The sequence below is a fragment of the Furipterus horrens genome, unplaced genomic scaffold (assembly GCF_987537825.1).
Source record: "Furipterus horrens unplaced genomic scaffold, mFurHor1.1.pri manual_scaffold_12, whole genome shotgun sequence".
Classification (NCBI taxonomy): domain Eukaryota; kingdom Metazoa; phylum Chordata; class Mammalia; order Chiroptera; family Furipteridae; genus Furipterus; species Furipterus horrens.
Window position 1 is genome coordinate 50,445,725 of NW_028327182.1, and position 21,904 is coordinate 50,467,628.

General features: G+C 38.9%; 1 protein-coding gene across 2 annotated transcripts in view; it reads left to right on the forward strand.

Annotated features, from left to right (window-relative positions):
* FNDC3A (fibronectin type III domain containing 3A) overlaps positions 1–21,904 on the forward strand; it is a 244,613-nt gene that overhangs the window by 41,374 nt on the left and 181,335 nt on the right. The gene's annotated exons all lie outside the window — the stretch shown is intronic.

Consider the following 21,904-nt stretch of genomic DNA (forward strand, 5'->3'; position numbering starts at 1 on the left):
CCTTTGGCAATATACTAATTGAGGTGTTTGGTTTTATTAGTGTTGAGTTTTATAGTTCTTTATAAATTTTGGGTATTAACCCCTTATTAATTGTATTGGCAAATATGTTCTCCCATTCCATGGATTGTCTTTTTATTTTGTTGATGCAAAACTTTAGTTTTATGTAGTTCCATTTGTTTATTTTTTCTTTTGTTTCCCTTGTCTGGAGAGATATATCCAATAAAATATTACTATGAGCAAAGTCCGAGATGTTGTGTCCTATGTTTTCTTCTATGACTTGTGGGTTTATTTCTGGGCTCTCTTTCTGTTCCATTGATCTTATGTGTCTGTTTCTATGCCAGTACGATGCTGTTTTTTTTTTTCCCCATGTGTTCTGGGTCAGTTGGCTGGAACCCTACACTCATGGAACATGATGAGCGCATATACCACATGTGAATTGAGCAGCAAGGAACGGAAGATTCCTCTGCTATACGAATCTTCTCTGCTCATACCTATACTCTGTTATCCCACTGGGTTTCAATTACAAAACACAAGTTTATCAATAAAATAATTAATAAACAAGACAATTGTGAGATAGCATTTTGGGGCCCTCTGAGCATGGGGCCTCTGCCATTATACAGGCTAAATACTCATGCAGCCAGTCTTACATTTAATAGCAGTGTGACCTCAGGGATATTACCAAACCTCTCTAAGCATCAGTTTCTTCTTCTGTAAATTGGGAAAATATAATTTATATATTTTATATTGCTTATAAAATATAGTGCAATCTAATTAATATTTAGTACTGCTATTTTATCATCATCAAGTTGTTTGGGGGAGACATGGGATTTTAAAGATAATGGTGCTAAAAGAAGATTAAAGGATGATCCTTGAATTTAAATATCCATGCCTTCTTTGTCCTCAAATTGTCCAAGGATTGTAAAACCTTAATCTTACTTTGCCTACATTGGTGTGATTGACATTTCAGCCCAGACATTCATTGTTGTGGGGTGCTATCCTGTGGAGTCTAGGAATATTTAGCATCATCTTGGCTTCCACCCATGAAAAGATAGTATCCCTTCCCCATGTACAACAATCAAAAATTACTTTGGACATTGCCAAAGTCTCTAAGGCGGCAAAATCCCTCCTGCTCCCATCCTCCCATTGAGAACCACCGCCTTATGATTATATGGTAGGCATAAGAACATTTAAAGCTATCTTGCCAAACAAGGATCAAAGGCCAAATAACGCCCCCAGGCATGTAGTGCTGGCTCAGCACTCTTAAATCCCAACATAGCAAAATCCCAAATGGCATTCTCCTTCCCATGCTGTTTTGATTACTATAACCTTATAGTATAGTTTAATATTAGGTAGCATGATTCCTCCAACTTGATTCTCTTTTCTCACAGTAGCTGTTGCTTGCAGGGCCTATTGTGTTTCATACATAGAAATTTTTGAAATACTTGTTCTAGTGCTGTGAAATACATCATTGGAATCTTGATAGGAATTATGTTGAATCTATAGATTACTTGGGGAAGCATGGACATTTTAGTGATGTTAAGTTTTCCTGTCCATGATTATAGTATGTGTTTCCACTTATTTATATCTTCTTCAGTTTTTTTCTTCAGTGTCTTATAATTTTCTGAGTACAATTCTTTTACATCTTTGGTTAGATCTATGCCTCGGTATTTTATTCTTTTTGGAGCAGTCATGAATGGAATTCTTATTTTCTCTTTGTGACAGTTCATTAGCATATACAAATGCAACTGATTTATGGATATTAATTTTGTATCCTGTTACATTGTTTAATTCATATATCAATTCTAGCAGTTTCATGGTGGAATCTCTAGGGTAGTCATGTACAATATCATGTCATTACAAAAAAAGACAGTTTTACTTCTTCCTTTCCAGTTTGGATGCCTTTTTTAAAGTATATTTTATTGATTATGCTCTTACAGTTGCCTCAATTTTTCCCCTTTGCCCCACTCCTCCCGGTACCCGCACCTTCCCTCCAGCAATTGCCCCCTTAGTTTATACCCATGGGTCATGCATATAAGTTCTTTGGCTTCTCCATTTCCTATGCTATTCTTAACATCCCCTTTTCTATTTTATACCTACCAATTATCTACTTAATCCCTGCGCCTTTTCCCCTGTTCTCCCCCTTCCTACTCCCTGCTGATAAACCTCTACATGATCTCTATATGTATGATTCTGTTTCTGTTTTAGTTGTTTGCTTAAATTGTTTTGTTTTTATTTTTTAGATTCAGTTGTTGAGTTGTAAGGTTGTTGTCATTTTACTGTTCATAGTTTGGATCTTCTTTTTCTGAAGTAAGTTCCTTTAACATTTCATTTAATAATGGCTTGGTGATGATGAACTCCTTTAGCTTTACCTTGTCTGGGAAACACTCTAATTTGCCCTTCCATTCTACATGATAGCTTTGCTGAATAGAGTAATCTTGGTTATAAGTTCTTGCTTTTCATCACTTTGAATACTTCTTGCCAGTCCCTTCTTGCCTGCAAAGTTTCTTTTGAGAAATCAGCTGAGAGTCTTATAAGAACTCCTTTGTAGTTAACACCTTCTCTTGCTGCTTTTAAGATTCTCTCTTTGTCTTGAACCTTTAGCATTTTTATTATTGTGTGTCTTGGTGTGGTCCTCTTTGGGTCGAACTTGTGCTTCCTGGACTTGTATGTCTTATTTCCTTCACCAAATTAGGGAAGTTTTCTTTTGTTATTTTTTCAAATAAGTTTTCCTTTTCTCCTTATGGCATCCCATGAATTGGTGTTGGCACTTTTAGAGATGTCTCAGAGTCTTCTTATTCTCCCCATTTTATATGAAATCTTGTTTCTTATTTCTGTTTCAGTTTACTTTTTATTTCTTCCTTCTGTTCGAAACTGTTGATTTGAATCTTGGCTTCCTTCCCTTCACTGGTGGTTCTCTGTGGATTTTTCTTTACTTCACTTAGTGTAGCCTTCATTTCTTCTCTTGTACTTTTGCCATACTCAGTGAGTTCTTTGAGCATCCTTATCACCAGTGTTTTTAACTCTGCATCTGATAGGTTGGCTATCTTCATTTTGTTTAGTTCTTATTCTGGGGTTTTGTTCTGTTCTTTCATTTGTGTCGTATTTCTTTATCTCCTCAATTTGGCAGCCTCCCTGTGTTTGTTTCTGTGTATTAGGTAGAGCTGCTTTGACTCCCTGTCTTAGCACACCTGTTAAGTTGTATGGGGAGAGCCTTAGGTATTCACCATGGTGGGGCAACCCGATTCACCACTTAGTGGCTCGGCATGTGGGGGAGGGGTTGGAGAGGGGACAGTGCCACTGCCTGGCTACTGGAGGCTTGCTTGGCACTCACCATGTTTCCAGTCACTTTAGCCCCTACCCGCATGCGACTGGCACCCTTCTAGCTGTTGGCCTAGTGGTGGTTTCCAGAATGGATGGGTTTGCTTACATTCTAGGGCCATGCGGGCCCTTTAAACGGACTCTCCTGAATATCTTCACTGTCCCAATTCCCCCTGGTTTTTACAGCCAGAAGTTATGAGGCTTTATTTTTCAGAACCTGAATCCTAGGCTGCATGATCTGACCTGGGGCTGGGATTGCTCACTCCCAAGGTGTCCCTCCCGATTTTTATCCACCACACATGAATGTGGGACTGTGTGTTCCCCTCGTCGCTGCCACCAACACCTTGCTACCACTACACCACATCCTTGCTGCCCTGGCTCACCGTCTCCACCCCTCGACCCATCTGGATGAACATGGCTTCTTTAAATCCTTGGTTGTCAGACTTCCATACAGTTCCATTTTCTGGCACTTCTGGGTGTTTTTTGTTTTGAGGTTAGTTGTGAACATTCTTAAGATTGCTAGAGGAGGCGAATCATGTCTGCCCTGTCTCCATCTTGACTGGGAGTCCTGGATGCCTTTTATTTCTTTTTCTTGTCCTATTGCTGTGGCTAAGATTTCCATTACTGTGTTGACTGGGCGAGGTGGAAATGGACATCCCTTATTTGTTCCTGGTTTTTAGGGGCATGCTTGTAGTTTTTCCCCAGTGAGTATGATGTTAGCAGACAGTTTGTCACTTATGGCCTTTATTATGTTTAGATATGTTCCCTCTATTCCTACTTTGCTGAGAATTTTTATCATAAATGGTGGCTTGATTTTATCAAGTGCTTTTTCTGCATCCATTTATATGATCATGTGGTTTTTATCCCTCATTTTGTGTATGGTATATCAGATTTATTGATTAGCAAATGTACCAATTTTGCATACCCAGAATAAATACCACTTGATGATAATGTATGATCTTTTTGAAGTGTTGCTTTATTCAATTTACTAATATATTATTTAGGATTTTAGCATCCATGTTCATCAGGGATATTGGCCTAATATTTTCATTTTTTGTAATGTCTTTTTCTGGTTTTGGAATTAGGATGATGCTGGCCTCATAAAATGAGCTTAGAAGTCTTCCCTTCTCTTAAATTTTTTGAAATAGTTTGAGAAGATGAGGTGTTGGTTTTTCTCAGAATATTAGGTAAAATCCCCTGTGAAACCACTTTTGTTTGTTGGGAGTTTTTTGATTACTACTTTAATTTTTCTAGGTGTAATTTATCTATACAGATTCTTGGGTTCTTCCTAATAAGTTTTAGAAGATTGTATGTGTCTATGAATTTATCCATTTCATCCAGGTTGTTGAATTTGTTGACATGTAGTTGGTTGTATATGCTCTTACAATTTTTTGTATTTCTTTGATGTCAGTCATTAATTCTCCTCATTCATTTCTGATTTTACCTATTTGCGTCCTATTTCCTTTTTCTTGATTTCATTCTGGTTAATGGATTGTCAATCTTGTTTATCTTTTAAAAGAACTAGCTCTTGGATTCATTGATTTTTTTTTTTTTTTTGTACCATTTTTTTTAGACTCTTATTTGGCTTATTTGTGTTCTGATCTTTATTTCTTTTTTTCTACTCACTTTGGGGTTTGTTTGTTATTCATTTTCAAGTTACTTTAAAAGTAAAGTTAGATTGTTTATTTGAGCTTTTTCTTGTTTCTTGATATAGGCCTGTAATGCTATGAATTTCCCTCTTAAGAATGCTTTCCCTGTGTCCCACAGATTTTGGGTTGTATTCTCATTTTAATTTGTTTCAAGGTGTCTATTGATTTCTTCCTCGATCTCTTTGTTGACCATTTATTGTTTAATAACATGTTATTTAGCTTCCATGTCTTTGTGAATTTTTCAATTTTCTTCTTGTGATTGATTTCTAGTTTTATAACATTGTGGTGAGAGAAGATGGTTGATATGATTTCAGTCTTCTTAAATTTATTGAGACTTGTTTTGTGTCATAACGTGGTCAATCCTGTTATCGAGCAAACTGGGGCCCATTTTCCTGGGGCCCATTTTCGTGGTGCCTTGGTGTGTGACCCAACAATTAGTGTTGAGAAAAATAGGTCTTTATTTACAATATTCCAACCTTGGGTGGGCTGGGAGCCCTTCAGCTTGGAGCCTTGTTCTCCCAAGAGACCCAGCACTTCCCTTGCTCCCCAAAAGGCTATAAACCAAAACCAAACCCAGTAGTTCCCCATTCCTTATTTTTCATCTCTCTTCTTCAGGATCTGGCATATGTTGTCTTTAGCCTCCATATAACAGTTCAGAAGAGCATGTGCCATGTTATACTGGATCATGGTGAAGTCCAGGAAAGGCACAAGTCCTAAGAGAGTGTCCTCTGTGCGTGTCCCGAGTTCCAAGAGTCCAGGTCTGCAAGGTGGAGTCCTTGGCTTCAGAGTCAGCTAGAGCAGGCAGGATCAAAGCAGCAGTGTGCCTGCTTTCTCACTAGCCCAGGCTGCAAGGCCGAATCCTTATTACAAACTGCATAGCTGCTTCTCCTTCTCACACAGCTGCTACAACGTGCTCTTATCATCATGGCGCCCTTCTGTCATGCTCCTTCTCTGAAGGCTGCCGCCCTTCTTTTTCAGATCCTTAAAGTTGTGTACACCTTTTTCCCTGGGGCAGTAGCACAGCTATTATCTAGCTATCAGCTTGCCATAGATATGCAAAATATCTTAAAAGCTGTATTTTCTCCTTGCCCCATCCCCCAAAGCATGGGCTGTGGCAACTTTGGGGATCCGTCCCTGACACTGTACCCCGTTTCAATTTCCCTCCCCCGCTTATGCTGTTTTAATCCTGGAAATCATTCCATGCACTTGAAAAGTATGTAGAATATATTCTGCTGCTTTGGGTTGAAATGCTCTGAATATAATTAGTTAAATCCATTTGATCTAAATGTGATTTTTGATCTGGAAGACCTATGCATTTAAGTTAGTGGGGTTTTAAAATTCCCTGCTGTGACTGCATTTCTGTCAGTCTTTCCCTTTATGTCCATCAAAATATGCTTCTCATGATTAGGTGCTCCTATGTTGGGTACATAAATGTTCACTAGGGTTATATGCTCTTGTTGGATTGTTCTTTATCATTACCTAGTGTCCTTCATCCCTTGCTATAGCCTTGGTTTTAAAGTCTATTTTGTTGGATATTAGTGTTGCTACCGAGCTTTTTTTTCCCTTTTCATTTACATGAAATATCTTTTTCCATTCCTTTACTTTTAGTCTGTGTTTATCTTTTGATCTGTGGTTGGTCGCTTGGAGATAGCATACAAGGAGGTGTTACAGAACCCCTGGGCTGCTCCAATTGAAAACAAACCCATGGGCTCTTTAGTTAGGGGCCCGACTGCCCGCCACCAGAATTATAACTCTCAATACCAGAGTTTAGTGAAAAGGAAAAGAATTGTTTATTTAACAGTTATATAGATTTAGATTATTTGCGGATTTCTGCTGTTAAGTGTTATGTTCTTTAAAACACCCATAAACACATATCCTTGCCACCCCCCTACCAAACCAGGCTAGTTTTATAAAAGTTAGAGAAACCATTTCCCTACTTTTCAAACACAGTTCAGCTTTACCAGCAGCTGCCAATCACCCAATTCTAATTGGGAAGGTCCTTTCCTTGCTGTGGTGCCCTCCAGCTCTCAATGCAGAACCTCCTGGATTCTCAGCCTCCTTGTAAACAGCCTTCTTCCTGCAAACCGCATGGATCTCCTCTCCTTCTCAAAACTGCATGGCGAGAGCCTCTTCTTAAAGCAGCCTGGAGGCCCCCTCCTCCAAGCCACGTGGAGGGAGCACACGAGAGAGCGAGAGAGCTAAAATGTCCGCAACTGCTTATATATCCCTGACTGCGTCCTCTGATGCAGTGGGTGTTGCAAACAGTTCTGACCATTCACAGAACCTTATTAGGCTCTGTTTGCTTTTTCCATACTATCCCCCGGTTCAAGGCCCCTCCCCCATCTACCTGAGGCCTTGGAAGCATCCAAGCCATTTTTGCATAAGAAAGAGACTAGCCACCAGCCTCAGGCATGTGGAGGCATTCTGAAAGCTGCTTCCTTCTCCCCATCCCCCAGCCGCAAACTCTGGGGATTTTTGGACTCCCCTGTTTTTGTAACAGAGGTACCCCCAAAAATGGAATTTACTTATAAAAAATTGTGTATTCTTTCAAGCTTAAACCTCAGTCATTTTCAACGTACTCTCTATTTGTTGCAATACATCTGTTGAGATTTTTTACCCCTGCTCACACAACAGGTTTTTAACTCATCAGTTTTGATGCCTTTTAGTGCTTCTGAAGTTTTTTGTTTCAGCTCTTCCTCATCAGCAATATGTTTCCCTTTGAGGACTTTTTTCATTGGGGGAAACAAAAACAACCTGTCTCTGGGCAAGATTGGGTGAATATGGAGCTTGGGGAATGGAGGTGGGCAGGTGTGCTTGTAAATTACCCATCATTAAATGGGCAAACATAGTTTAAGAGTTTTCAAAAAAAAGAATCCACTGAAGCCCAATGCAACTTCTCACAATAGTGACAGCTGGTACACTGATACGGATGGGTTCCTAGAACACTCACTTAGTAGGGGAAGCATGTACTACAAAGGTCCTGCCTTTCTGAAGATTATTCCGCTTTCCTGGGGGAGTCTCCACTAGTATATATGGATCTTGTTTTGTAATCAGTTCATCCCCCTCTGTCTTTTGGTTGTGTTACAGAGCAAAAGGGGATTCTCTCATGTGGCGCCTTGGTGTAAAACCCAACAACTAGTGTTGAGGAAAACAGGTCTTTATTTACAATATTCCAACCTGGAGAGGATAGTGAGCACTTCAGCTCAGAGCCCTGTTCTCCCACGGGACCCAGCACTTCCCTTGCTCCCCAAAAGGCTAGAAGCCAAAAACATGCCCAGAAGTTCCCCATCCTTCATCTGTTAGCCGTCTCCTTAAGGATCTGGGGTACGATGTCATCAGCCTCTGTGTAACAGTCCAGGAAAACATGTGCCATGTTGCACTGGATCATGCGTGATTCTCCCTTTGCCTTTTCAAAGCTGCATGGGTGTTCCCTTGCAAAAATGTCTGCTGCCTATTTTTAAACCCAAGTGCATCCTCTGAAGCAATGGGTGTGGTAACCAGTTCTGACCATTCACAGACCCTGGTGCAGGCTCTGTATGCTCTTTCTGCACTATTCCATGGTCAAAGTCCCTCCCATCTTCTTGGGGCCTTGGAAAAACCAAAGCCATTTGCATAACTGAGACACTTTGCTACTAGCCATAGTCATGCAAAGGCATCTTGAAAGCTGTTCCCCTTTCCCCATCCCCCAATCTGCAGGCTCTGGGGATTTTTGGAGACCCCCACTCTGTAGCAGTTGGGGCCTTTAAGCCATTTATACTTAAGGTGATTATTGATAGATACCTGTTTATTGCCATTTTATTTTTTAACTTTTTCTGTTTTTTGTTTTTTCTCTTAAAGCAAGCCCTTTAACATTATTGCAGTACTGGTTTAGTGTTAACATACTTCTTTAGGTTTTTCTTGTCTAAGAAGCTCCTTATTTCTCCTTCTGTTTTAAGTGGTAGCCTTGCTGGGTGACATAGCCTTGGTTGTATGTCCTTGCTTTTCAGCGCCTTTAATATTTCATGCCAATCACTTCTTGCCTGAAATGTTTCTGTTGAGAAATCAGATGAAAGTCTTAATTGGAGCTCCTTTTTAGGTAACTAACTGCTTTTCTCTTATGGCTCTTATGATTCTCTCCTTATCTTTAAGCTTTGCCATTTAAATTATGATGTGTGTTAGTGGAGGCTTCTTTTGGTCCATCTTGTTTGAGACTCTCTGTTTTTCCTGGACTTGTGTGCTTTTCCTTCACCAGATAAGGGAAATTTTCACTCATTATTCTTCATATAGGTTCTCAATCCCATGCTCACTCTTATCTCCTTCTTGTATTCTGATGATGCAGATGTTTTTATTTCATGTTGTCCCAGATGTTTCTTAAGCTCTCCTCATTTTTAAAAAAAAGTCTTTTTCTATTTGCTGCTCTGCTTGGGTGTTTTTTTCTACCTTGTCTTCCAAATCACTGGTTCAGTCCTTTTGCTTCATCTAACCTACTGTGTATTCCTTCCAGTGCATTATTTATTCTGGATAATGCATTCTTTATTTCTGACTGGTCCTTTTTTATGATATTCATGTCTTTTTTTCATGATGTTGAGTGTCCTTATAATCATTTCTCTAAACTATCTGATAAATTGCTTGCCTCCATTTCATTTATTTCTTCTGGAGAATTCTTTTTTTTTTTTGTTTTGTTTTTTGCATCCTGTTTTTTTGTCCTCCCATTTTAGCTGTTTCTTTGTATTTATTTGTTTCTATGTATTAGGTAGCTGCTTCTTTGTATTTATTTGTTTCTATGTATTAGGTAAATCCGTAAAGAGTCTGGTGCAATACTATGCCAGATGCTTCCTGTGACTGTCCCTGGGCAACATCTTTGGAGCTATCAGTGATCCACAGCTGGTGGCTTCCTCTGCTGGGCCTGTTTGTGTGCAGAAAGAACCAAGCTGCGCAGCAAGGCCGACTTTTACCAGCCCTGAGCCTGGGAGAGAGTAGCTAAAATCCAGAGCTCCCAGAGAGGGATTCTTTTAAGGTGGGGGCTATTGCTCCCCACTGAACCTGATGCTGCATCGAGTGGAGTGCTCTTCCCAAGAAAATGGCTTCTGCAGTGTAGGGAATGACTGAGCTCAGGGATCCAGGCAGTTGGTCCTTTAGCTCTCTCCCCATAGCCACCAGCTCTTAACTCCCGTCACACGTCTCTAGTCCATTTTTTTCTCCCTCTGCCGGAGCACTGGTTAATGGCTACAGACAAAATTCTGTACATTGGTCCTTAAAGAGGCTCTCTGCATCTCCAGCCATCTCTCCCTGGCGTACAGAAACCCTGCTGCTTTACACAGCTGGATGTCATTTGGGTTCCTTCCCTAGTTCTGGTGCTGTAGGCTAGGGATCCCATCCTGGGGTTTAGACCCCACACTTCTCAGGGAATACTCTGGCTGCTGAAATATCCCTCCAGAACTTTGGCTGACACCTGTAGTAGCCCAGCCAGCCTTCTCGTGCCTCCTCTGCACTCTCTGCTTGTCATGTTGGGGTGAAGTGTTTTGTTCCATATATTCTTGGTTATAAAGCTTCTCTCCAATTAGTGTACAGTTGGTCATTTAGAATTATTTTTCTATAATTTAATTGTAATTCCAATTTGGTCGTGGGAGGAGGTTAGTGTACCTTCCACTTACTTCTCCACCACCTTGGGTTTGACCCCCATTAATTCATGTTTTGAACTCCAGTTCAAAATGTTGTTTTGGTTCCAACAAGACAGTGAAATAATGAGACTGTTTTTGAAGTCACTTCTAAAATGTCTCAATGTAGTCGTCTCTGAGTGTTATTTTTAACTAGGTTTAACCTTGTACCTTAATGATTACAATAAATCATGACCTTAAATCATTGAAGTCATGATTTAATTATGTGATTAAATGACTGCCTGTATTATATAATAATTAAATTTTTTTCTTCCCACTCTCCTCTCCACACTCCCTCCTCCCAGAAGGAAATACATAATTTTTAAAAAGATGGTGCTTTTTTCCCCCCAACCCATGGCTTTATAAATATAGTTCTATAAAGAGATGGGAACGATGGGCTTTCATAAGTACCTATTACTCACCAAGCAATGTGCTTAGTTCTCATACCCACCCTAAATGGTAGGGATTTTAATATCGGTGAGGAAACAAAGACTAAGGATTTAAGAATGATAATGAAGAAGAGAAGGAACATTGTGAAGACTCACTATGTGAGAAACTATTGTATTAAGAACTTTATGATCTTATTTCATTTTTTCAACAATCTTATGAGGTAGGTATACCTCAACCCATTTTGCAGATGATACAAAATGAAAGAATCAAGATCACATAAAGCTTTTGCTCCTAGCCATTATTTGAACTGCCTCCCTGGGGAACTAAGAAAAAATAGTCATATTTTATTATTTTGCAAACTTAGTGTCTAGTGGACAATTATGATTTGCTTACAAGATAAGAGGCTACTTTGCTAACTTTGCTGTTGAAAATTCAAGAGCAATGGCTTGAATTGTAAATTTTTCTTTTTTTAATAAACGTAGCATGAAAAGTGTATCCTGGTTTTAACTTTCACATGTGCTCAGATAGCTTATAGCAGCACCTTCATTTCACATCTTTTTATGATCAAATTTAAGTCTGTTAAGATTTTTTTCCCTGCAAAAATAATAAATGTGGCATGGGGAAGATATTCATTTACTTCGAGTTTCTAAGAGTGTCTTCAGTTGTCATTGTTACTTCAGGCAGTTCACTGGCTTCATGTTGTTTATATAGTCTAATGCATAAAATAATCTATTAAGTGGTTAATTACAGTACATTGATGTTGCTACAGTGTATAGTCTTTTAAAAGGAAAACAATTGGCTGAAACAAGACCACATGTGCTCTCAAGACTTTCTTCTTTCTTGCCCTCTGAAAAACAAGATTCTTTAGGCAGATTTTTCCTGAATTCTTGAGGGCCCCATGGCTAGCATGTGGCAGTAATAACATAGATGAATGTATAGAAAGGAGCAGGGAATAGAAGAACCTCTAGAGCGAGATTTGAAGAATCGGGTGGGTTCTTTGAGTGTAAAGGACAGGTCTTTAGGTAGGGTTTAAAAAACAGCTTCCAAGAGGTGGAGTAAAATCTTTAATTCTAACTAGCAGAGTCTCTTTGTAGTTTGATAGGGAGAGATAAAGATGAATGGGAAATGCAAGTAACTTGGTTCATAGATTTAGATTTGATTGGATGCACTCAGAAAAATTATTTAACTTCTCTGAGAATGTTTACTTCTTTATAAAGTGGAGGTAATAATTCCTTCTTAGATTAGCTGTAGCTGTGAGGATGAAATGAGTGTGAAAGAGCTCACTAAATCCTGAATCTGAATTGAAGCCTTCAGTAAATGTTTTAAAACACTGAAGGAATACTCTAGATATGTCAGTAAGGACTTAAATCAGTAAAGGTAGTTATAGTAGTAAGTGGATCAGAAAACTAAGAGAGTTACAATACAGTGTAAATGTAAAAGTGAACAAATACCTGTGGTAGGAATAGCAGGTACTGAACAAAAGTTGATGACAGTTACAGGTTGGAGGTCAATAAACTTGACAACAGGCGTTTTTTGTTTTACTTAGGTACTTATTTCTTTGCCATGCATGACCAAGTTAGAGCTTGCCTGCAGAGATACTATTACAGAGCAAAGTGGGGGTCAGTTGCCTTTGTGTAAGATCCAACAATTAGTGTTGAGCAAAACAGGGCTTTATTTACCATATTCCAACCTGGTGGGGGGGCTGAGAGCACTTCAGCTCAGAGTCCTGTTGTCCCATGAGACCCAGCACTTCCCTTGCTCCCCGAAAGGCTATAAACCAAAACGGAGCCCATTAGTTCTCCATTCCTTATCTGTCAGCCCTCTCCTTCAAGATCTGGGGTATGATGTCATCAGCTTCTATATAATAGTCCAGAAAACCATGTCTCATATTACACTGGATCATGGTGAGGTCCAGGAAAGGCGCAAGTCCTAAGAGAGTGTCCTCTGCACATGCCCTGAGTTCCAGCAGTCCAGGTCTGCAGGGTGGAGTCCTTGGTGGCTTCGGAGTCAGCTAGAGCAGGCACGATCAAAGAAGCCTGCTTTCTACTAGCCTAGGCCGCATGGCCAAATCCTGACTGCAAACTGCATAGCTACTTATTTTCACATGGCTGCTACAGCCTGCTGCTCCATCATGCTCCTCTAACATGCTTCTTTCATTGTGCTTCCTCTCGTGGCAGACGAGAGCCCTTTTTCCCATCAGACCTCATGGCGGATTGGTGGGGTCGCTCTGCAGTCTTTCAAAACTGCATGGTCCAGCACACAGTGGTGGCTGCCTTTCCTTTAAATCCTAACCATGGCCTGTGATGCAGTGGTTATGGTGACCAGTCGTGGCCACCTGTGGGAAATCTCACACAGGCCCCTTTAGCTCTCCACCATCACTTTATGTTCACAGCCCCTTCCATCTCCTTGTTCCGAGGAGCGGCCATAGCTATTTGCATAAAAAAGAAATTAGCTACCAGCAATAGATATGCAAAGTACCCCAAAAGTTGCACTATCCCCTTCCCCCATTCCCAAAACCACATTCTGTGGGGAATTTGGGGACCCCTGTTACAATATGACACCTGGTTCCTGGAGTAAAAAAACAAACTCAGAGACAGTTCCTTACAGGAGGAAGTGTCAGGTACTTCAGGTGTTAAAATTCAGGATAAAAGATAGTTGTCTCTTGTCTTGACTTTGGGAATATTATACTATTTCTTTGGAATATATTATGGGATCATTTCTGATTCACCTCTTAAGATCAAATTAATTTTCTTATAGCTGGCCATCCAGATTATCTGTTGCCTTGGCAATATTTTCTGGTATTACATAGTAAACACATTTGATTCTTTGTCATATTATATATAATGGGTCTTGGCATATAAATTATATTAGAGGAAATCCCTCCTGACATCATTGTTGCTAGTGATGCTTTTAGGGAAGTTGTAGTAGGCATTTTGACTAGCAGTATCTGAACTGTTTTTTCTGTTTGAAGAATCTTCATCCCTTTTTTTCAAATTAATAAACTTTATTTTTTAGAGCACTTTCAGGTAACAAAAAATTAAGCAGAGAGCTTTTCTTGTATACCTATGTTAGCTTGGTACATCTGTCACAATTAATGAACAATATTGATACATTATTATTACGTTTTACAGTTTACATTAGGGTTCACTCTTGGTATTTTACAGTTCTTTGGGTTTTGATGAATGTATAATGTCATATATCACCATTACAATATCATACAGAATAGTTTAACTGCCCGAAAAATCCCTTTGCACTACCTAGTATCCCTCCCTCACTTCCTGCCTCACTCCAACCTTTGGCAACCAGCAATATTTATACTGCCCTTATAACTTTATCTTTTCCAGAATGTCACACCAGCTTCTTTCACTTAGCAGTATGGTCTGCACAATTTATTTTCATGGCTTAATAGCTCATTTCTTATTATTATTGAATAAATCTTCATTGTGTGAATGTAACATAATATTTATTCGCCTACTGAAAGGCAGCTTGGTTGTTTCTGGTTTTTGGCAATTATTAACAAAGCTGCTTTAAACATTCATGTGCAGGTTTTTGGATGGACATAAGTTTCCAACTCAATTGGGTAAATGAATATGTAGGAGCATGATTTGCTGGATCATAGATGGTAAAAATGTTTATCTTTATATGAAACTGCCAAACTATTTTCCAAAGCAGCTATACCACTTTGCATTCTCAAGCATGTGCTTGATTTGGGATTATATCCTTTTTAAGAAAATATTTTTTTATTTTTTAGCTACGGTTGACATACAATATTCTATTAGTTTTAAGTGTACATCACTTAGACATTTATATTACTTAGAAAGTGGTCACTCCAGTTAGTAGCCATCTGACCCTACACACAGTTATTACAATACTGTATTATTCCCTATGCTGTACTTTACATTCCTTTGACTTTTTTGGAACTACCAATTTGTACTTCTTAATCCCTTCCCCTTTTTACCTATCCCCCCAACTCCCTCCCATCTAGCAACCATCACAATGTTCTGTGTCTGTGATTTTGTTTTTTTGTTTGCTCATTTATCTTGTTTTCTAGATTACACATAGAAGTGAAATCACATGGTCTTTGTAGTTCTCTGACTTACTTCACTCAAAACAATACTGTTCTGTCTATCCATAGTATTGTAGACGGAAATATTTTATTCTTTTTTTATGGTTGAGTAATATCCCATTACATATATGTACCACTTCATTTTTATCCATTCATCTATTAATGGACACTTAGGTTGCTTCAATAGCTATTCCACAAATTTTTATCATTATTGTTTCTGTTACTACTACTAATTACTATGCAATCAGCAGGGGACCCCAGGCCTGGAACCTAATAGGAAGGGGACTGGGTCTGTAAGAAATGGTGAGTGCTGGATTTGCATGGGTGCTGGAAACACTAACAAACCCATTCTTTAGCCTGCTGATGCTCTTGGTGGGCACTGGCCCAACTCTGTTAAGATGACTTTTGTGGCTGAGGTCACCAGCTGCCTAGCTCACATGTGCATGTTTAGATGAAGTGCTCTGATAACTTGGAACACACCCCAGGTTCCACCCTGCAGCAGCAGCTTCCCTGTCTCTGGTGGGTTCAGACCTGTCTGTATTGTGGGGCGATTAGCAGGACTCTGCACCCAAAAGCCTTCTTACTGCAGCCCCTCCCCTTTCTTCCTCCTCCTCAAATCCACCCTATTTCCTACAACACTCCTGTCTTCCTTCATCTCTTTCTTCTGTCTCCTTTTCAGTCTCCCTTCCTACTTTTCCCTTCCGTGGTTCTTCTCTCTTCCCATTTGCCTTCACTAAATGGATTATAAAGTGAAACAAATGGATAGTTTCAATTTCCACTACATTTACACACATATATATTTTATGTTGCTTATCAATTAAAACCTAGGTTCTTCTGACCACCCAAAATATTCACTAGCAAAACCCAACTGAAATTGGTATGAGATGCTTTTTCATTATGTGTGAGCCTCAATTGCTTTTTTTCTTGGGGCGGGAGGTCTGTGGCCCATGATGGGACTCCAACAAAGGGACACTACTTACCCATTTGACTTGGGTAGAACAAAAATAGGGCATGGAGGTCTTGCTTTATTTTCTGCTGTGGGAACAATGTAGGAGGGCCCTCTAGCTAGGAAACAGAAATACCTAGACTTTTTCTGGAATGACTCAACCATGTGCAGAACAAGATAGTTCTGGGGGAAAGGGACCTGAAGGAAGTTCACTCACATGTGCCGCACAGGCCTTGCTTTCGAACGCCCATCAGTATGTTGTGGCAGAAGTTGCAGTAGGTTGGTTCCTTGAAATGCTTCATGATCCAGGTGTGCCTGCCATCCCCTTTGGAGCCCCGAAGTGATAGCAAGGTAATGAATAGGATGCAGAGCAGGCAGCCCCAAGCTGCCTCCTGGTATGTCTTCTTTTTTCTCTATAGACCTTCTCATATCTGGAAGACAAGGTATACATTTATTTTACTGATGTAAGGACTCTTAAGAAAATGAAAATTACCAGAGGGAAATGGGGATGGAGGGAGGCAGGGGAGGGTAAAAAGGAGATAAATGGTGATGGAAAGAGACATAACCTGAGGTGATGGACACACAGTGCAACGTACAGATGATGCATTATAGAACTGTATACCTGAAACCTATATAATGTTATTAACTAATGTCACCCCAATATATTCAATAAAAAATTGCAAAACGGGAAAAAATATCTCAACTATTGTAAATAATGCTACAATGAATGTATGGATGCATGTATCTTTTCAGTTTAGTGTTTTGGGTTTCTTGGATAAATACCCAGAAGTTTCTCTTGTTATAGCTTTTATTTTAAAGTGTGTTTTGTCTGGTATTATGTATTTTTACCCCAGCTTTTTGTTTCTTTGTTTCCATTTTTGTGAACTTTTTCCATCCCTTTACTTTCAGTCTTCGTGTGTCTTTCGATCTGAAGTGAGTCTCTTGTAGGCAGCATATGTAAGGGTCTTGTTTTCTTACCCACTCAGCCATCCTATATCTTTTGAATAGAGCATTTACATTTCACTTTTAAAGTAATTATTGATAGATATGTAGTTGTTGCCATTTTATTAATTTTTTTTCTTTCATCTTCTTAAGTCTCTAACATTTCTTATAATATTATTTTAGTGCTGATGAACTCCTTTAGTTTTTTTCTGGGAAGCTCTTATTCTGTCCTCCAGTTCTAAATGATAGCTTTAGTGGGTAGAGTAAGCTTGGTAGTAGGTCCTTGCCTTACATCAATTTGAATATTTCATGTGAGTCCCTTCTGGCCTGCAAATTTCTATTGACAAATGAGTTGACAGTCTTATGGGAGCTTCCTGGTAAGTAACAAACTGCTTTTCTCTTGCTGCTTTTAAGATTCTCTGTTTTCAACCTTTAGCATTTTAATTATGATGTGTGTGGTGTGGGCCTCTTTGTGTTCATCTTGTTTGGAAAGCTCTGCACTTCCTGGGCTTGTCTGTTTACTTCACCAAGTTAGGGAAGTTTTCCATCATTATTTCTTCAAATAGGTTTTCAATTTTGTTCTCTCTCTTGTCTCTTTCTAGTACCCTTATCGTGTAAATGTTGGTATGCTTGATGTTTTTCCAGAGGCCCCTTAAATTATCCTCCTATTTTCAAATCCGTTTTCTTTCTGTTTTTCTGACTGGGTTTTTCCTGCTACTTTGTCTTCCAAATCACTGATTTGCTGCATTGCTTCATCTAATCTATTGTTGATTCTCTCTAATATATTTGTTCTTTTCAACTATTGTATTTTCACTTATGACTGCTTCTTTTTAATTTTTTCTATCTTTATTTTTATGTTTCTTATTTATTTGTTAAAGTTCTGACTGAGATCATTGACCATCCTTATAACTAGTGTTTTGAACAATGTATCTGGTAGATTGCCTGTTTCCATTTTGTTTGGTTCTTTTTCTGGAATTTTGTTCTGTTCTTTCATTTAGAATATGTTTCTTTATCTCCTTATTTTGGCTGTTCACTGTGTTTTTTCTGCGTATTAGATAGAGCTACTATATCTCCCGTTCTTGGTGGAGTGGCCTTATGTAGTGGGTGTCCGTGGGCCCCCGTGGCACAGACTCCCTGGCCTTTTGAGCTGGTGCTCTGGGAGTGTCCCGGGAGTGTGGGTTATGTGTGCTCTCCTATTGTAGTTGAGCCTTGATTGCTATTGGCACATCATGGAAGGGATTGACGCCACATTGATTGTTGTGAGAACTCGTCATGACTACAGTGGAGGAGCTGTTGTGCAGGAAGTGACCCTGTGGAACAGGATTTGCTTTAGCGGGGCTCCAGTGCCTGTGGAGACTACTCTTTGCCTGTGTTGTTTGTGGATGTGGTTAGGTGATGTCCTAGTCTGGTGCGAAGCTTGCCATTAAGTGTGTTGTTTCTGGGGCCCTGTGGGAGGAGCTCTGGACAGGCCAAAGTCAGGGGCCACTTGTACTGGGCTTGGAGGTGCCTGTGAGAGATTGAGCTGTGAATTGGAGCTCACTGCTACTAGTGCCAGGCATGGGGCTACTTAGCAAGAGATACGGGCATGCTGATGCCAGATGCTGCTTGTTTGGGGTTTGTCAACCTTTGAGGGATTTTAGGAAATTCTACATCATGAGCCAAGACAGGCCTGTTTTCTCCTGGTGTTGACCTTTGGTGTGGACTAAGATTGTGCAGAGCACTCACAGTCCCTGAGAGTGAGTCCCACAGCAAGATGCAGTTGACCCCTTGTCAACCTTGTGGCCACAGCCACCATGGTGTGGCCCCCGCTAAAGTATGCTAGGAGTCCTATTTTCTATTAAAAGGGAGTTTGTGCATCTGTTCATATACTTAAGAAACAAGATTCCTTTTCTATCAACTGTGTATTGTTAACACACAATAAATATATACATATACACACATACAGTTGTACACATATATATATGTGGTCTGTCCAGAAAGTACCCAGACATGTACTTTGAAAAATAGACATTTATTGAGAAAGATACAAATATTGTACATAGGACAATGATGCCTCAGTCCCCTTAAAAGTAGGCACCTTGGGACCTCACACAGTTCTCCTAGTCGCCATCAGCTGCCCCATTGTATTTTCCAGAATGTCATCGACAGTTTGAAGTTTCATCCCTTTCAAAGATGATTTTAGTTTTGGGAAAAGCCAGAAGTCACAGGGCACCAAATCTGGGCTGTAGGGGAGCTGAGTCACCTGAGTGATTTGATATTTTGCCAGAAAACTGCACGGATATGATGCATAAGCAGGCACATTGTTGTGATGAAGCTTCCAATCACCAGTTGTCCATAGCAGCAGCTTTCTGAATTATCCAAATAGTTTCTGCAGAGGAATGTTCAAGCTTAACACAAAATTTGACACAGATTCATTGCTCTACTCACTCATTCAGTCATTTTGAATGTGATGGCAACACAGTACACATGCTCACTCAACTGACATCTACCACTCCCACTGACTTGTACAGTGAAGTCATCATTGTTCCCATATGCACATTCCAGTCCACTCTCCTTGGCTCTCAGGTTACAACAATGTCTCGCAAACCATTCTTGTTATATTAACAATGGCTGGACTTTTTCCAGATGGTCCTCATATACCTAGAAGTGGAATGTGTGGGTCATAGGGAATATTTATGTTCTACTAGTAACTGTTATATTTATTTATCTCTACTAACACATCCCCATATACCTCAAATACAACTGAACTCTTACAGTTCATCAAACACCAACCAGGTTTACTGCTACTGTGTTTCTTGTTGTAGAGGGCTATTATTTTCTCCAAATATCTACTTGTCTTCATCTAGGCCAGTGATTTTCAACCAGTGTGCCACAATAATTTTTTAATTGATTTTTTGGAGTGACATTGGTTAAGAAAATTATATAGGTTTCAGATGTACCATTCATACTGCCTCTTGTTCATATTGTATTGTGTGTTCCCTACCCCATAGTGTAGACAAGTCAAGTCTCCTTTCATCACCATTTATTTCCCCTATACTCTCTTCTATCTCCCCCACCTCCTGAAAGAATTTTTAAAACATGCAATACCTGACTATTTAGTCAAGGGCATTGACCTCTTTTCCTTTAGACTGTCAAATTTTAAAAATGACAATAGCCAACACAACAATTGCTGTGCGGTGTGGATGGATCAAAATTATACCAGGGTATTTGTTTTTTTGTGTTTTTTTGGTCAGATCACCAGTTTTTGGTGTGTTGTAGAATTTTAGTAATTAGGTTGTGTGTATCTTTAGATGAAAAAGGTTGAAAATCGCTGCTCTAGGCTAAGATTATTTTTCCCCACCACATTAATGGCAAAAATTGTTTCCAAAGTTTACAGTCCACAAACACTGTTATTGTCAGTTGCTCTATAGTCATATCAATGTTTGGAATTGTTCATCATTTTTGTTTTAGCTGTCATGATGGATGGATGTATTATTTGAATTTTAGAGGGAATGTCTGTGTACCTCCTGTGTGAATAAAAATGATTGTACAAGAACATTTCCTAAGTGTTTTTTTGTTTGTTTGTTTTGTTTTGTTTTTTGGTGAAGGACATGGGAGGAGCCATCTTCGCCGTGATGCAATTAAAAGTAATTGGTTTTTGTAACAGCATAATCAATAAAATATATTTAAAAAAAAAAAAAAAGTAATTGGTTTTGATGAGTTCAGAATTTGCCAGTTCACACTGTTGTTTTGTTTAATAATTTTAAAGTAGTAGCTCATATGTTCCCCATTTTCTCCCTTCCTTAATATGTTGTTAGAAAAAATATTTTATTGCCACCATTGATATTTTCTTCAGTATTTTAAATTGTTTCCTAAATATCTTGCTTTTGCCTGCTCCACATGGATAGATAGGAACCATGAATGTATAACAAATCATAAATGACTAAATACAAAATTGGTTAGATATTATGGTTCTCAAATACAATTCAATTTCACAAGCATTTAGTAGGGTAACTAAGTTGTGTAATAAATTCTAAGTGCAAGATTTAAAATTAAGTGTATGAGTATATCCCACCATACATACCCTCTTATAAGCCAGTTTATGAGTAAAGGCCAGAGTGATTTAGAAGGCTTTTCTCATCATGATTGCCTTAGAAATACTTGATTATACTTGAAAAAAGTATTTTTTCTTTCTAAGAATTCCAGCACGGCTCTAAATGATCCATTATGCTTTCTCTTTGGGAATATCTGAATAAATACCTATTATTTAACTAGTAAGCATCAATCCCAGTATCTCATGTTTCTGAAAACATGTTATTAACCACTTAACACTCTATATACCTATATAATATAGAATGTAGCATTTTAAAGTTGAAGCAGCTCGTAAAATTAACTGGCACATTAGTGAGTGCTTATTGTATAAAGAAAGAATTTTATCTTAGCTGCAAAGTTGGCCAAAAGTGCCTGTATATAGACAGAGTACCCTATCTCCTTGGAGGTGACTCATGGGACTGATTAAAGGTTTGGGGGAGGAAGGGAGATTGGAGCTATTTTTTGAAGGAGGAAAATGCAAATTAAAGCCTCAATAAGGATGTAAATATTAAGAAACCTGACAATATAGTAAGGCTGTAGAGCAATGGAGTCCCTCATATAGTGTTGGCACAACCATTTGGGGGAATGATCCAGCAATATTTAATACAGCTTTAAAAAGTACAAACATAATACTTCTAGATATTTATTCTACAGAAAATCTTATGTATATATGCAAGGGTGTATGTACAGTACTATTCATTGCATTGTTTTATAATAATGAAACAACTGGGAACAATGTAAATATCCAAAAGTAGAGAAATGAATAGAATTTGGAGGATTCATGCAATGGAATACAAGAATACTATAATACCAGTATTCTACTGTATGAATCTATACTATGGATAAATCTCAAAAGTATAATATGACTAAAACAGCAAATTAGAAA